Below are 18,027 nucleotides of genomic sequence, written 5' to 3'. Positions count from 1 at the left end.
GTGGCAAATGCTAGAAATGCTTCTGTGAAGCACTTCCAGTGCAGGTAAACATAACAACACAACAGCTCCGGCTGGCATTTGCCACCCGTTTCCTATTCACCATGCCCTGTGCCAAGTATTTTCAATGCAAACCTCCTTAAATTCTCCCAAGAACCCTGCGAATAAGTCCTGATATTATCCCCATGTTATAAACAAGGCAATGAGGTTCAGAGAGGTGAAGTTGTATGCTTGTCTCATAGGATCCACCATTTCAAACAGGGTGTGCCTGGCTGGGCGGGGCAGTCTCCCAACCACGACTCTGTGACTGCAGGGGTGTCCTACGGAGGGGCCCACAAGGAGAGGTACCCTCTCTTTGGGTACCAGGAGCAAAGCTGATCCACTGCCAGCAGACTGTCTCCCACCTTCTTTCGTCTCACACTTCTTCCCTGTTATCTTCAGTCCTGTGTTTTATCTTATCTCTGCTCCTGGATTAAGTTTTCAGAGGGCACAGACTGCATCTGCTCCAGCTGTGTCTCCCGGCAGGCACCTGGAATGTGCTGGATAATTATTTGTAGAGTTCCAAAACGACTCTTGGGAGATGGTGAAGGACAGGGAAGTCTGGCATGCTGCAGTCCATGGAGTCGCAAAGAGCTGGACGTGACTGAGCAACTGAACAAGATCAACAATAAAATGACTCTTGATAAGTGGCTCTGTCTGGCTTCTCTAGCAGTAACAAGCTTGGTAGATTAAAGCAGGGCTGTGGCCTTGAATCTACCCATTAAGGAAGTACAAATGGGGTGCCTTTAAATACACAGGCCATCTCTCAGGCTTTGTGTATGCCCCTCCCCCCAACTCTGCACCCAGGATTGCTGATCTGATGGGCCGGGCTCTGCAGTATCTCACTTACCTTTACCATGACCCTGGGAGTTAGGTCTGATTCTTTTTCCTGTTTCATGTAGGAGGAAATCCAAGGCTCAGAGAAGGAAGCCCAAGGTCACATCCCTCAGAGGGGAGGCCAAGGTCACAGTTAGGAGTGATAGAGCCAGGTTTAGACCCAGTGCGTGCACGGAGTCTCTCTGTTGGGGGTTCCTCGCTGTGTCTATCCCCTGTGCCTGACTTGGTGTCTACCCAGCCTTCGATTTGCTGCTGCTGACAAAGGCATCATTCATCTCATGGATACTTATTGAGTGACAGCTTGTTCCTAGCATTGTTCTAGGCATGTAGGATAAGGCTGTGAATACGACAGGCAAGGCTTTTGCTATCCTAGAGTTTCTGTTCTAGTCGAGGAATGTCACAATAAGCAACTAGATAAGTAGAGAGAAGATAACTGTAGAATGTGATAAGTGCTATGAAGAAAATTAAACCAGATTAGGGAGATGGAGAGTGATGGGGGTGGGGGCTGAGGGTGACTTAACACTGGATGGTCAGGAGAGGCCTCTGTGAGAAGGTGCCATTTGAGTGTGAAGTTCTAAGAAGATTCCAGGCAGGATGCATGCCCTGTGCAAGAGCCCTAAGGTGTAATCAAGGGACAGTCAAAAGGCTGGGATGGCTGAGGCACGGATATTGATGGGGAGTGTCTGAGCTTAGGCCACAGGCATATGTAAGGGGCCCAATCACATAGGACCATAAAAGCCATTTAAACAAATTTTGATTTAGAGGGGAATGTCCTAGAGGAGTATGAGAACTCAGACAGGACCCTCTCGTGTTAACATTCAGAGCAATTTGAGTATGACTGATACCACAGCTGAACTATAATTATCCTCAGAAGCATCTGGGAGGTTCCAGGAACTTCGAGGGACCCGGGATAGCATGGAGCTGTCAGGTGTGGCCATTTAAAGGCAGAGTCTGGGTGGCGCATACACCGTGGCTCATAGCATCATTCCCAGTGGTCACGCGACCAGGGTTACACTGCGGATAGGTGGGGAAGGATGATCCAAAGGAGAGCTGTTTCTTCCGGTTGCTCCTGGAGCCTGTTCCACCTGTTGTGCAAGCTGGTGACACAGATCTGGCAGGAATGAGTCAAAGGTAACCCTGGTCATCTAGGTCTGTGATTTGGTAGAGGAAGGGGCTGGTGGTAGAGATCCTCCACAGTGAGGCTGGCAGAGGGAAACTGGGAGGAGAAACGGATGCCCATATTTGAACCCTGACTCTGTGACTAGGCATAGAGCTGGTTTCCAAAGCAGAGCCTGAAGGGTCTGATTCAGCAGGACTTGGCAGGATGTGCAGGTGTTTCTGATGCACAGCTAGGATAAAGAGCCTCCACATTCCTGGTTGCACGTGGTTAAGTGCACAGATGCAGGCAGCACATAGTCTTGGTGGAAATCCCAGCTCTGCCACGTACTGCGTGAGGGGCACTGGACAAGCCAGGTAAACTTGCTGTGCCCTGGTTTTCCTCACTGTCCAATGCAGCTGATAATAATAGTACCTCACTCACAGGTTACTGGAAAAACTAAATCCCCCGAGAGCAATACCTGCATAGACTAAGTGCCATGTGAACATTGTTGCATTATTGCATTGATTATCAGGTTCACCCTGTAAGGAAAACATCATCATCATTCAGATTTATAAATGAGAACTGAAGTCAAGTGACCTTTCCAAGGTTACACTGAAAGTATTTCATTTGCCAAAATAAAATGATCCCCCCAAAATCCCCCAAATCAAAAATACAACACCCACACTCACTATCAAATTACCTACAACATCTTTCACAGAGCTAGAACACTTTTATTTTTTATTAATTTTTTATTGGCATATAATAGCTATACAATGTGTTAATTTCTACTGTACAGCAGAGTGAATTAGCTTTATGTATACTATATCCCCTCTTTTTTAAATTTTCTTCCCATTTAAGTCACAACAGGGCATGGAGTAAGAGTTCCCTATGTTATACAGTAGATTCTCACTAGTTATATATTTTACGTAGTATCCATAGTGTCCTGGAGAAGGAAATGCCAACCCACTCCAGTATTCTTGTTTGTAGAATCCCATGAACAGAAGAGTCTGATGGGCTATAGTCCATGGAGTTGCAAAAAGTCAGCCCGACTGAGTGACTAAGCACACACGCGTGTGCACACACACACACACTCACATATGCGCACACACATGCACACACACACACATTCACACACACTCTCTCACACACTCTCACATGCACATGCACACTCACACATGCACACATGCACACTCACACACACTCTCACACACACTCACACACACTCACACACACTCACACACACTCTCACATGTACACTCACACACACACTCACACACACACTCTCACACACACACTCACACTCTCACACGCACACTCTCACACGCACACTCTCACATGCACACTCACACACACACACTCTCTCACACACACACTCACACACACTCTCACATGCACACACACACTCACACACACACACACACATGCACACTCACACAACCCCCCATAGTGTTTATGTGTCAATCCTAATCTCCCAGTTCTTCCCACTCCTCTCTTTCCTGCTTGGTGTCTATGTTTGTTCTCTACATCTGTGCATCTGTGTCATCTTATGTAGTATTGGTCTTTCTTTGCCTGACTTAACTCACTTAGTGTATGTCCTCAAGGTCCATCTAAGTTGTCACATGTGGCAGGGTTTCCTTTATTCTCGTAGATGAACAGTATTCTAGTGTGTGTGTGTGTGTGTGTGTGTGTGTGTACCACATCTTTATTCATGGATATTTAGGTTGTTTCTGTATCTTGGCTATTGTGGATAATGCTGCAGTAGCCATGCTAGTGCATATATCTCTTCAATAATCTGGAACAAAACATTTTAAAAATTGTATAGAAACACAAAAGATCCCAAAGCAATAGCCAAAACAATCTTGGGAAAGGAGACTGGAGTGGGAGGAATTGACTTCAGACTCCTCTGTTGACTCCTTGACTTCAGGCTATACAACAAAGTTATAGTAATCAAAACAGTATGGTACTGGCACAAAATCAGATACATAGCTCAATGGAACAGGACAGAAAGCTCAGAAATAAACCCATGCACTTATGGCCAATTAATCTATGATAAAGGAGGCAAGACTCTACAATGGAGAAAAGACAGTCTCTTCAATAAGTGGTGCTGGGAAAACTGGACAACTGCATGTAAAAGAATCAGTTTAGAACATTCTCTAACACCAAATACAAAAACCAACTCAAAATGGGTTGAAGACCTAAATGTTATACCAGATACAATAAAACTTCTAGAGGAAAACATAGGCAGAACACTGTTTGGCATAAATAGCAGCAATATCCTTTTTGAGCCACCTCTTACAGTAATAGAAATAAAAACAAAAGTACATAAATGGGACCTAATTAAGCTTAAAAACTTTTGTGCAGCAAAGGAAACTGCAAGAAAAATGAAAAGACAAATTACAACTGGGAGAAAATATTTGCAAATGATGCTCATACAAAGGGATTAATTTCTAAATTATACAAACATCTCGTACAGTTTAATAACAAAAAAAAGTCCCAACAACCCAATCAAAATATGGGGGGTGGGGTGGGAAAGAGGTCCAAGAGGGAGGGAATATATGTTTACTTATAGCCGACTCACTTCATTGTACAGTAGAAACTAATGCAACATTGTAAAGAAATTATACGCCAATAATTTTTTAAAATGGCAAGAAAAAAAATGGGCAGAAGGTCTAAATAGACATTTCTCCAAAGAAGACATACAGATGGTCAACAGGCACATGAAAAGATGCTCGACATTGCTAATTATTAGAGAAATGCAAAACAAAACTACAGTGAGTTATTACCTTACAACAGTCAGAACGGTCATCATCAAGAAGTCTATAAACACAAGCTTCCCTGGGGGCTCAGTTTTAAGGAATCTGCCTGCCAATGCAGGAGACACAGATTCGATCCCTGGTCTGGGAAAATCCCACATGCCCTGGAGCAACTAAGCCTTTATGCCATATGGACTGAGCCTGAACTCTAGACCCCGGGAGTCACAACTACCGAGCCCACGTGCTGCAACTACTGAACACCGTGTGCCCTAGAGCCTGGGATCTGCAACAAGAGAAGCCACTGCAATGAGATGCCTGCACACGGAAACTAGAGAGTAGCCCCCACTACCTGCAACTAGAGATAAAAGCCCTCAGAGCAACAAAGACCCAGCACGGCCAAAAATAAATAAACAAATAAAATCATATAGTAAAGTCTACAAATACTAAATGCTGGAGAAGGTGTGGAGAAACAGGAACCCCCCTGTACTGTTGGTGAGAATGTAAATGCGTATAGTCACTGTAGAGAACTGTGCAGAGTTTCCTTGAAAAACTCAGAATTACCATATGATCCAGCAATCCAATTCCTGGGCATATATGCCGAAAAGACTCACACACACAAAAACACCTCTAATTTGAAAGGATATATGTGCCATGGTGTTCATAGCAGCACTGTTTACAATAGCCAAGAAACAGCCTAAGTATCCATCAACAGATAAATGGATAAAGAAGATACATAATCTATATACAATGGAATGTTACTCAGTCATAAAAGAATAAAATAATGCCATTTCCAGCACATGGATGAACCTAGAGATTCACATACTGAGTGAAGTAAGTCAGACAGAGAAAGACAAATATCATATGATATCACTTACATGTGGATCTAAAATATGATATAAATGAACTTATTTACAAAACAGAAATAGACTCACAGACATAGAAAATGATCTATGGAAACAGTGAAAGCGATAAATTGGAACTTGGTGTTAACAGACACACACTACTATCTGTGGGCTTCTAGGGTGGTGCTAGTGGTATAAAACCTACCTGCCAATTCAGGAGACGTAAAGCACATGGGTTAGATCCCTGGATCAGGAAGTAGGAAGATCCTCTTAGGTAAACAATAAAGACCTATAGCACAGGGAACTATATTCAGTATCTTGCTATAACATGTGATGGAAAAGAATCTGGAGAAGAATATAATATGTATGTATGTACATACATATATTATATATACATATAATATATGACTGAATCACTTTGTTGTACACGTCAAACTAACATGTTGTAAATTAACTACACTTCAATTTTCTTAAATGGCTAAAAAATAAAATAAAATCTTTTGGGAAAAAATCACACTCAATTTCAAAATGCTCCAATGTTCTGGGGTCCAATGGGCCCACATGACACTTTACTCTGCAGACAGGAGGCAATATTACCTTTCTTGCAGAGTGGTCCTGAAGGTGAAATGTGGCAGTTAAAAAGAGTGAGGCAAAGTCCCTCTTCCAGTCAAGGACTTATAACGTCCCAGATCGGTCACATACAGTTAACAGCTATAAATGCTGGACAAAATATTTTTAAAAAAAATTAATGATCCAAGGGCTTCCCAGGTGGTGCTAGTGGTAAAGAACCCACCTGGCAATGCAGGAAACTTAAGAGATGAAGGTTTGATCCCTGGGTTGGCAAGATCCCCTGGAGGAGTGCATGGCAACCCACTCCAGTATTCTTGCCTGGAGATTCCCATGGACAGAGGAGCCTGGAGGGCTATAGTCCAGAGGGTCGAAAAGAGTTGGACATAACTGAAGTGACTTAGCATGCATGAGGGCACTGCGGAATGACCAAAGACAGGCAGATGCTAATGGTGGCCGTTACGCAGAAGAAAAGGACAGGACCGGGTGAATGTCCTGTTTTCAAAGGCAGTGCAAATCTGTGCTAAGTGGAGGCTCTGGAGGTGGGGTGGCTACAACTCTGCCAGAATTCCTGGGTTTACTGACCTGAAGAGTCAGAGGGCTGAGTGTTTATGAACATGTGCTAAGTCGCTTCATTCGTATCTGGCTCTTTGCAACCCTATGGACTGTAGCCCACCAGACTCCTCTGTCAGTAGGATTTTCCAGGCAAGACTACTGGAGTGTGTTCCTGTTGCCTCCTCCAGGGGATCTTCGGGGCCCAGGATCAAACCTGGGTCTCCTCCATTGCTGGCAGATCCTTTCCTGATTGAGCCATGGGCTTCCCTTTCATGAACACTGCCTCTGGAAATTGAGGGGGAAATCATGGAAAGGAAGATCTAGAGAAGAGGAAACCCACATTCTATACATGACCCCTGCTGAAATCTCTAGCAGACCACTTGTAAACAGGGCAACTCCAGCTGTGGTGGTTAAACAAAGTGAATTGCTACACTTCAGAGGCTGCTTACCTTCCAGGGGAGTTAGTCTGCAGCTTGAGTTCAGCCAGTGTCTGCCTGCTTCAAAAAAAGGAAAAAGGAATGCGACAACCTGCTATGTATTGATATGGGAGGATGTTCAAGATATATAAGGTGCAAAGCACAGTCAAACCGAGTGTATAATAGGCTTCTAAAATTATATGCACACATATTGTGTATGCATACATGCATATGTACATATGCACTTGTGTATATCTAGAATATTTCTGAGAAGCTGAAAGGATACACAGACTGGTAACAGTGATTGCCTTCTGGGAAGGAGAGATGGAGTTAGATGGTTGGTCCAGCCACATGAGCGGAAAGACTACTTTCTTTCTCCCTTTGCTTTTGTATTTTTTCTTTTGAAGTCAGATTCATTGAAGTATAATTTTCACACAGAACACTTTATTCATCTTAGCTTACAGGTTTCTGATTTTTGGCAGAATATAGTCACATCGCCAAGCACCATCGCCTCCAAAATTCCCATGTGCTCCTCTGTGGAGTCAGCCCCTCGCTCTACTTCCAGTCCCTGACAAGCACTGACCTGTCTTCTCTTCCTGCTATTTTACCATTCATCCTATAAGTGGATTCATACTGTATATTGCCTTTTTTTTTTTGGCTCCACTATACCAGCATGTGAGATCCTAGTTCCCTGATGAGGGATGGAACTCATGCCTCCTGCCTTGGAGGCACAGAGTCCTAACCCTGGACTGCCAGGGAAGTCCCCATATTGTATGTATGTTGCCTTTTGAGGCTGGTTTTTTTTCACTTAACCTATTTAATTTGACATTCATCCACGTTGTTGTAGCCATAGTTCATTCCTTTCTGTCACTGACTCATCTTCCATTGTATGCATGCATAGTGGTTGGTTACTCATCAGCTGAAATATTTGGGTTGCTTTTTATTTTGGCTGTATGCAGCTTATTATATACTATTGAACATGTGAGCATGTTTAGTTGCACCAGACTCTGTGCAACCCCATGGACTATACCTGCCAAACTCCCCAGTTTGTGGGATTGTGCTTGCAAGAATACTGGAGTGGGTTGTCATTTCCTCCTCCAGGAGATCTTCCTGACCCAGGGATTGACTTATGGGATCTTAATTCTCTTACCAGGGATTGAACCCACCCTCTCTGCAATGGAATCTCCGAGTCTTATCCCTGGACTGCAGAGAAGTCCTCGAGTTGTTTCTTGTTTGGGTGATGTATGCATGACACTGCTGTAAGATTCAAGTTTAGATTTTTGTATGAACACGTGTTCATCTATCTTTGGTAAATACCTAAAAATAAGTTATTGAGCCATCATACATGTAACTTTACAAAAAAAAAAAAACCTGCCAAACTGTTTTCCAAAGTAGCTGCACCTTGCATTCCCACCAGCAATGTATAAGACTCCCAACGGGTCCACAACCTTGTCAGTTCTTGATATTTTCACTCTTTTTCTTTCTAAAAAGTCATTCAAATAGATATGTGGGTGTATCTCATGTATATGTCCCAATAGTTAATAATGAGAAGCATCTTTACAAGTGCTTATTTGTCACCATATGGGGTCGCAAAATGTAAGACACGACTTAGCTATTGAACAACAACCATCTTTGTAACAGAATTTTTGAGATGTAATTCACATACCATAAAATTTACCTTTTAAACATATACAGTTCAGTGGCTTTAGGTACATTCACAGAGTCATGCAGCCATCATCACTAATTTTAGAACATTTTACTCACCCCACAAGAAACCCTGTACCCATTAGCAGTCATTCCCCATTCATGCCTGCCTAACACCACCTCGCCTCCTTCAGTCCTGCCCCGGACCGTAATTTGTCTTCATGGATTTGCCTGTTATGGACATTTCATGGAGATGAAATGATGCACTATGTAGTCTTTGCTGTCTGGTATCTTTCACCTAGCATCGCGTTTTGAAGATTCATCCATATTTTCCAGGTTTATCATGTTGTAGCACGTATCGGTACTTTTTGCTGACTAATTGTCCACCTTTTATATGGCTGAAAGATACACCGTTGTATAGTTTTGTTTATCCGTTCCTTCACTGGTGAATGTATGGGCTTTTCTCTAGCGGTGGTGATCGGGGCTAGCCTCAGGTTGCAGGACACGGGCTTCTCATTGCGGTGGCTTCTCTCGTCTGGAGCGCTGGCTCCAGGACGCTGGGGCTTCAGTAGCTCTGCCTCCCGTGCTCTGGAGCACAGACTCAATAGCTGTGGTGTATGGGCTTAGTTGCACTGCACGTGGGATCTTCCCGGGTCAGGGATGGAACCCATGTCTCCTGCATTGGCAGGCAGATTCTTTACCACTGAGCCTCCAGGGAAGCCCCTATGTTTAACTTCTTGGGGAACCAACAAACTATTTTCTATAGCAGCTATTCCATTTTGCTGTGTGAACTCAGAGACCTCAGGTCATTCCCAGGAAGGCCTGCCCCAGCCCAGACCTGAAGCTAATAAACCCTTAGTCACACTGCCCCAAACCCTACCCAGCAAATTAGAGTTGGTTTATTAAGTGCCTCCTCTCCCTACAGAGACACTGTTCGTGCACCTCCCTCCTACCCACCCTCTTAAAAAAGGAAAAAAAGAAAGAAAACTATCAGGCATCTCTGTCTGCCAGGACCCCATTTGCTTAGTTGCAAAGTCGTGTCTGACTCTTCTGCGACTCCATGGACTGTAGCCCACCAGTCTCCTCTGTCTGTGGGATTTCCCAGGCAAGAGTACTGGAGTGGGTTACCATTTCCTCCTCCAGGGGATCTTCCTGACCCAGGCATCAAAGCTGCATCTCCTGCATTGGCAGGCAGATTCTATACCACTGAGTCACCTACGGCTCAAAGCAGCCTCTAAGTCTGTTTTCAGGTCCCTTGAGAGTTACATTCAGATGAACTTCATTGAACCACACACAAAAAATCTAAGCTTCTGGGGTGACATATAAAGGCTTACTTGCTCCTTTACTTAAAATACCCCCCTTTTTGGCCCTGGCACTTGCAGGGACCTTATTTCCCCCACCAGGGATCACACCTGCTCCCCTGGCAGTGGAATCGTGGAGTCCTAACCACTGGGCCTCAGGAAAGTCCCCAAATACCCGCTTTAGATCACGTATAGTGTCCTAGTGAAGGTACACAGCCTATATCTAGAAACACTTGTCAGCCTGCCAGAGACATCCTAAAAGGTTCTCCTAAAAGAAAAGCAGGGGGAAATTTCACAGGGCATGATTCCACTCCTATGGGACAAGATTCTTTCAAGACAAGGGTAGCTTCCTTTTTAAAAATTTAATTATTTTTTGAATTGAAGTATAACTGATGCACAATGGTAGCTTCCTTTTGAGAAAGCTAATTAACTAATTTTTTGGTTGTGCTGGGTCTTCGCTGCTGCGCAGGCTTTCCCCCAGTTGTGGCGAGTGGGGTCTACTCTCCAGGTGCAGTGCAGGGGCTGCTCATTGCCGTGGCTTCTCTTGTTGCAGAGAGCAGGCTCCAGGTGTGCAGGCTTCAGGAGTTGAGAACATGGACTCAGTAGTTTCGGCCCCCGGGCTCTAGGGCACAGGCTCAGTAGTTGTGGAGCACAGGCTTAGTCGCTCTATGGCATGCAGGATCTTCCCAGATCAGGGATCAAACCCGAGTCTCCTGCATTGGCGGGCTGATTCTTTACCACTGAGCCACCCAGGAAGCCCCACAATGGTAGCTTCTTATATGACAAAATAGTCTAGGGAACATTGGCAGCGGTTGGAAATGTGCTGGGGCCAATGGAATTCTGAGAATCTCAAAGAGCTGTCCCTCTTGCTTGAAAACACCTAGTGTGCTCAGAGATTCTCACTTGCTTCCTCCCAGGGCCACAAAACAATTCAGGAGAAACAAGCTATTGCTCCTCCCCCACCTCTGCATCAGTTTTTCTGCTGAAAGGATGAATTTGAATGTACTGATGACCACTGGGGAAACTGCCTGGAACTGAGTTCCTCAAGAAGCAGATCCTGAGACAAGGATGTAAATGCACATAGTTTATTTGGCAGTTGATCCCAAGAAGCGTCAGTAGGGAATTAGAGTCACGGGACAGGGAAAGGAAGGAAGCCAATTAAAAAAGTGTTTCATGGAACAGATTACTGCTGTGGGTAACTGGGGTACAAACCCCACTGGGGAACTTTTAAAAAATTCGACAGCACTTGCACAGCTTTTGGGATCATAGTTCCCTGACCATGGATTGAACCCATGCCCTTGGCTGTGAAAGTGGGGGTCAGTCCTAACTACTAGATCGCCAGGGAATTCCTCATAAGTTTATTTTCTGTGTCTGTGAGTCTATCTATGCTTTGTAAATAAGTTCATTTGTGTCATATAAATGTCATATGTGAAATCATAGATTACACATATAAGCGATAACGTATTTGACTTACTTCACTGACTATGATAATCTCTAGGTCCATTCATGTTGCTGCAAATGGCATTATTTCATTCTTTTTTTTTATGTTTCATGAAATAGATGTGTGTATACATATATACCATATATATATAAAATCATATCTTCTTTATCCATTCATCGGTTGATGGATATTTAGGTTTCTTCTGTGTCTTGGCTATTGTAAATTTGTAAATAGTGCTGCGATGAACATTGGGGTACATGTATCTTTTCTTTCTTTCTTTTTTTTTTGTATCTTTTCAAATTAGAATTTTCATCTTTTCTGGATATATGTCCAAGAGTCAGATTGCTGGATTATATGATAGCTCTATTTTTATTTTTTTCTCTTTTTTCCCAACGTTTTTTAATACTTAAATTTATTTTTAACTGAAGGAGAATTGCCTTACAATATTGTGTTGGTTTCTGCCATGCATCAACATGAATAAACCGAAGGTACACATATGTCCCCCTCCTTTTTGAACCTCCCTCTCACATCCCTCCCCACCCCACCTTTCTAGGTTGCTACAGAGCCCCAGTTTGAGTTCCCTGATTCATATGGCAAGTTTTCATTGGCTATCTTTTTTATATATGGTAATGTATATGTTTCCGTGCTACTCTATTTTTAATTTTTTAAGGAACCTCCATGCTGGTCTCCACAGAGCACAGTATTTTCAAGGTTTGTCCATGCTGTATTATGTATCAGTACTTCACTCCTATGACTGAATAATATTCTACTGTATGAATATGCTGTTTTGTTTATCCATTCAATGGACATTTGGGTTGCTTCTGCTTATTGAGTGTGATGAACAGTGCTGCTATGAACATCTGTGTACAAGTATTTGTGTGGACATATGTTTTTATTTTTCTTAGGTAGATACCTCGGCATGGAATTACTTGGTCATATGGTTAACTCAAAGCTTAACATTTTGAGAAATCACCACACTGTTTCCAAAGCAACTGTACTATTTTACGCCCCCAATTTTTTCACATCCTCGCTTGTTCTTCTTTTTGAGTGTGGACATTCCAGTGGGTGGGAAGTGATATTTCATTGTGGTTTGTATTTGCATTTCCCTAATGACTGATAATGCTGAGCATCTTTTCCTGGGCTTATTTTGGCCACCAATTTTGCTTGTGTGGTGGTTTAGCCTAGATCTTCATCCCTGAAGGCTCTGGGTCCTAGGTTTCCATGCTGGAAGGAGGCTGGGGTGGCTGTAATTGCCTCTTTCAAATTGGCCATGGGAGCACCAAGGGGCACCCCAGGAAACCCTCTGAGTTTCAGAATCCTCTTCTCTGTCCTCATTATATACGATAGCAGCAATCCTATGTCCTTGTAATAATGAGAGTCAATTAGCCCTGCTAATGTAGTAACTGGGCTTCCCAGGTAGGACAGTGGTTAAAAAAAATCCACCTATCAATGTAGGAGACGCAGGTGACTGCGATTTGATCCCTGGGTTGGGAAGATCCCCTGGAGTAGGAAATGGCAACCCACTACAGTATTCTTGCCTGGAAAATTCCATGGACACAGGAGCCTGATGGGCTACAGTCCATGGGGTCTGTACTGTCTGACATCCAAAGTGTCGGACACAGCTGAGACTGAACACACAATATAGTAATTGCTTTTTTTTTTTTTGCTTGCATAAGGAGTTTAAAGTGACCAGGTAGCAAATTAGCTTTAGGTTAGTGGAATGAGCCATAAACCTTCCCTTAGGAACAGAAACTTCAGTTCAGCAGGGCTTCAAGCTGCAGGGAGAGGCAGTATAGATTCCCTAAGTGCATTGCTGGGAGTGATGGTGGAGAGGCAGTGATGTCTTTGGTTCTCATATGCATGCATTACAACTTTTAGGGACACACCATCATATAATGGCCATTGGCCCAAAGTGTATATTGTATCTTGAGGGACAGTACCCTAACCCTCCAAGGTATCATCCTTGAGCTGGTGTCTTAGCCGTGCTTTTAAGAGGCCATTGGAGCGTTCTATCAGACACGCAGCTTCTGAGTGATGCGGCATATTATGCCCATGTCCTTCATCATAAAGGGAGTCCCTTGGTCTAAGACTTTGTCACCCAGGCTCCCATGATGGAAAATCAGACACCTTGTGTGTCTTCAGATAGTGGTGCTTGTCAAGGTACTGTGGATAGGAAAGGTAAACAAACCCATACTCGAAAGCCAGATGAATCCCAGTAGGGACAAACCACTGCCTCATCCAGGGGAGAAATGGTCTGATGCAATCTCCTTGCCACCAGCGGGCTGGTTGGGTTCTTCCGAGGATGGCATCATACACAGGATTCAGGGTCAATGAATGATGCTGACAGGCTAAGTGTCCAGTTGCAGCAGTGGCTGGGCCAGCCTTGGTGGGAGGGAGTCCACCCTGTGGGGTCCTTGCTGAATCTCCAACTCTGCCAGGTGGTTATTCCATCTAAGGGCTCACAGCTATGGCACAGTTACAGCTGATTGAAGAGGCCGTCCAGTCTCCACTGGACAAGTCATCCTGCACGCTCAGCTTTTAGTTGCTCTCTTTTGCCCTCTAATGGTTATTAACAAAAGGCACGAGGATCCACATACATCGTGCTTCTCCCACAGATCCACCCACGTACTTCCGCTCTAAGATCTCTGATCCTCTAATCTTGCTTCTTCAAGGCTCCTGACCAATCACTGAAGCTGCTTGCCCCTGCCAAGAAGCTAGCATATATCCTTAACTCAGGCCACTTCTCTCTTCTCACAAAGTTGATGACCAGATATACCGCTCAAAGCTCTGTCTAGTTTTCCCAAAGCTGCCTCTGAGTGGAGAAGTCATGTAGGAGCAGTGCATTTTCTTTTATTTATTTATGTATTTATTTTCAGCTGTGCTGAATCTTCATTCCTGTGTGGGCTTTTCTCTTATTGAGGCAAGTGGGGGTTACTCTCCAGTTGCCATGCATGGGGTTCTCATTGCAGCGGCTTCTCTTGTCATAGGGCACAGGCTCCAGGGTGCGTGGGCTTCTGTAGCTGTGATTCCCAGGCTCTAGAGCACAGGTTCAATAGTTGTGGTGCATGGGCTTGTGGAATTTTCCTAGATCGGGGATCGAACCTGTGTCTCCTGCATTGACAGGGGGATTCTTTACCACTGAGCCGCCATGGAAGCCAAGAGCAGTGTATTTTTAAGTCATACCAATGTATTGAGCCAACCCATCCAGGAATTTGGCTTGGATTTTCTCCTTCAGCAGGCCTATAGGAAACTCTTATGAGCTGAGGATGAAGGCCAGAGCAATAGAGATAGGTAACAGGGAGGCCTGGGCCACATGTTTGTATTACTGAAGTAAGACCTCTGGACCGGCTCAGGACTGGTCCCAAATGTGCCATTTCCACTGTACTATGGGTTTCTAAGACACTCGCTCAATCTTATGGCTTGGTGGGTCTAACAATAGCCAGTTCATGATGGGTGTTCCACGGTTAAGTACTCAGTCTCTACTAGAGCCCAATAGCATGCCAGGGGCTGTTTTTTCAAACTCCCAGAAGTTCCCTGATGCAGATGACATGGGTTTTGTCCAGAACCCAAGGGATCTGTGTTGCAGTTCTCCTATCGGGGCTTGCCAGAGATTTTACCCAGTATCATTTTCCACCATGGATACCTCTCTGCCATGGAATCTATGTGGCTCAAGTTGCAGGACCCTTTGTAAGGTGCAAACCCTACTACACAGCCCTATTTTGCTCTGGGCCCAATTCAAAACCAATAGCTCCCCAACGTAGCAAGAAGTAGTATCCCCAAGTATGTATAATTTGTCTCTAAAACCCTGAGAGCCCATCTTCTGCTGTATCTTCTTGGTAATATGAAATGAGAGGTGCAGTATCCTTCCCTTTGTTTCAGAGGGGATGACTTGCTTTGCCCTAGACCACCAGGCTGGAAGGAAAACCTCACCAGTGTGGCAGACTCCAGAGTCTCTGTAGAGTTTGTCTCCTCTCCCGTGGTACACCAGAATGTCCAGACATCTTCCACTTCCTGTTCATCAGCTTTGACGGGCATGGTGTCATCAGTATAGTGGACCAGAGGGATATGTATGGTGGACCAGTGGATATCCAGAAGATTGAGATCCCTTGGGATGACATTACAACAAAGAACCGGGGAGTTGGCGTCACTCTGGACAAGACCACAAATGTGAACAAATGAATGGAACTCCTCTCGATCCTCCTTTCTTTTTTAAAAATTATTTATTTATTTTTGGCTGCACTGGGTCTTCATTGCTGTGCATGGGCTTTTTTTCTAGTTGCAGCAAGTGGGGCTACTTTTGCTCTGGCTTTTCATTGCGGTGCCTTCTCTTGTGGAGTACTGGCTCTAGGCACTCGGGCTTCAGCGGTTGTGGTACATGGGCTTAATTGCCCCATGGCATATGGAGTCTTCCCGACCCAGGGATCGAACCCATGTCCCCTGCATTGGTAGGTGGATTCTTATCCACTTTACCACCAGAGAAGCCCCCAGGTCCTCCTTTCTGATGGGGGTTGAAAAGAACTCACCTGCCAGGTCAACAGAGACACCCAATACAGAGGCTGTTCACCTTTGCAGCGAAGATTTCCAAAGAGCAAGAGGCAGCCACTGAAGGGGGTCGATTGGGGGAGTCATATAGTCATATTTGCACTGTAAAGGGTCACTTGGGATTCTATGTAGGGAATCGATTGGAGGAGAGGCTGGGAATAGATCCAGTCCGAGCTCATATTTTGTGCTTTTTGCATATTTGGAGTCATCGTCTGGTGCATTTGGCGGTATTTTCTGGATAATTATGTATTAAAAAGCAGAGACATTACTTTGCTGACCAAGGTTTGTATAGTCAAAGCTATGGTTTTTCCAGTAGTCATGTATGGGTGTGAGAGTTGGGCCATAAAGAAGGCTGAGCGCCGAAGAATTGACGCTTTTGAACTGTGGTGCTGGAGAAGACTCTTGAGTTCCCTTGGACTGCAAGGAGATCCAACCTGTCAATCCTAAAGGAAATCAACCCTGAATTTCATTGGAAGGACTAATGCTGAAGCTGAAACTCCAAAACTTTGGCCATCCGATACGAAGAGCCAATTCATTAGAAAAGACCCTGATGCTGGAAAAGATTGAAGGCAGGAGGAGAAGGGGACAACAGAGGACGAGAAGGTTGAATGGCCTCCTTGACTCAGTGGACATGAGTTTGAGCAAGCTCCAGGAGATGGTGAAGGACAGGGAAGCCTGTCATGCTGCAGTCCATGGGGTCGCAAAGAGTCAGACACAACTGAGTAACTTAACAACAAAATGTGAGATAGTGAATGACCAGCCCTCTCTAGACCCTGGGTACTATCTTTATTGTCAAGCCAGTTTTTCTGTTACTAGTAACCAAAAGCATTCTAACAGACTGGTAGAATGTAGCTCTGGAGCTGCTTGCGACATAGAACCTTCCTTCAAATGAAACCAGCACAGAAAACGGAGTCAAGAGGTTCAGAAACATAAATTCCCTATTCTATTTTTTGAACACCAGATTCAGCAGTGCTGGCATGTTCAATTACATGAGACATGGAAGCCACCTAGATATTCATCGACAGATGAATGAAGAAGATGTGGTATATATTTATAATGGACTATTACTTAGCCACAAAAAGAATGAAATCAAGCCCTTTGCAGTAACATGGAAGGACCTCGGGTTTCCCACGTGATCTAGTGGTAAAGAACCCACCTGCCAATGCAGGAGACATAAGAGATGCAGGTTCGATCCCTGGGTTAGGAAGATCCCCTGGAGGAGGGCATGGCGACCCGCTCCAATGGTCTTTCTTGGAGAATCCCACGGACAGAGGAGCCTGGTGGGCTATAGTCCGTAGAGTCGCATAGAGTCGGACACGACTAAAATGATTTAGCACACGTGCACAGATGAACCTAGAGATTATCATATGAAGTGAAGCAAGTCAGACAAAGACAAATATCATGGTATCTCTTACATATGGAATCTAAAAAAATGATACAAGTGAATTTATTTATAAAACAAGTAGACTCATAGACATTGAAGACAAACTTATGGTCAGCAAAGGGGGAGTGGGGGAGGGATAAATCAGGGGTTTGGGATGAACAGATGCACACCACTATACATAAAATAGAGAAACAGCAATAACCTACTGTATAGCACATGGAACTATATTCAATACCTTATAATAACCTATGATGAGAAAGAATTAGAAAAAGAATATATACATATACACAAAGCTGAATGTCTCTGTGGTACACCTGAAACTAACACAGCCTGGTAAACAACTATATTTCAATGAAACAAAATGAGAATGGGACTTCCCTGGTGGCCCAGTGGTTAAGAACCCGCCTTGCAGGAGATCTGGGTTCGATCCCTGGCTGGGGAACTAGAATCCCACCTGCCTCGGGGCAACTAAGCCCCCTGAGCTGCAACCATGGAGCCCGTGTGCTCCAGAGCCCACGTGCTCCCCAACTAGAGAGGCCCACGCACCACAGTGAAGACCTAGAGCGGCAAACAAAATAATAATAAATAAGGCCATTAGGGTGGGCCCTAA

Source organism: Muntiacus reevesi, chromosome 2 (genome assembly GCF_963930625.1).
Source record: "Muntiacus reevesi chromosome 2, mMunRee1.1, whole genome shotgun sequence".
Lineage (NCBI taxonomy): Eukaryota > Metazoa > Chordata > Mammalia > Artiodactyla > Cervidae > Muntiacus > Muntiacus reevesi.
This window is presented reverse-complemented; position numbering follows the sequence as displayed.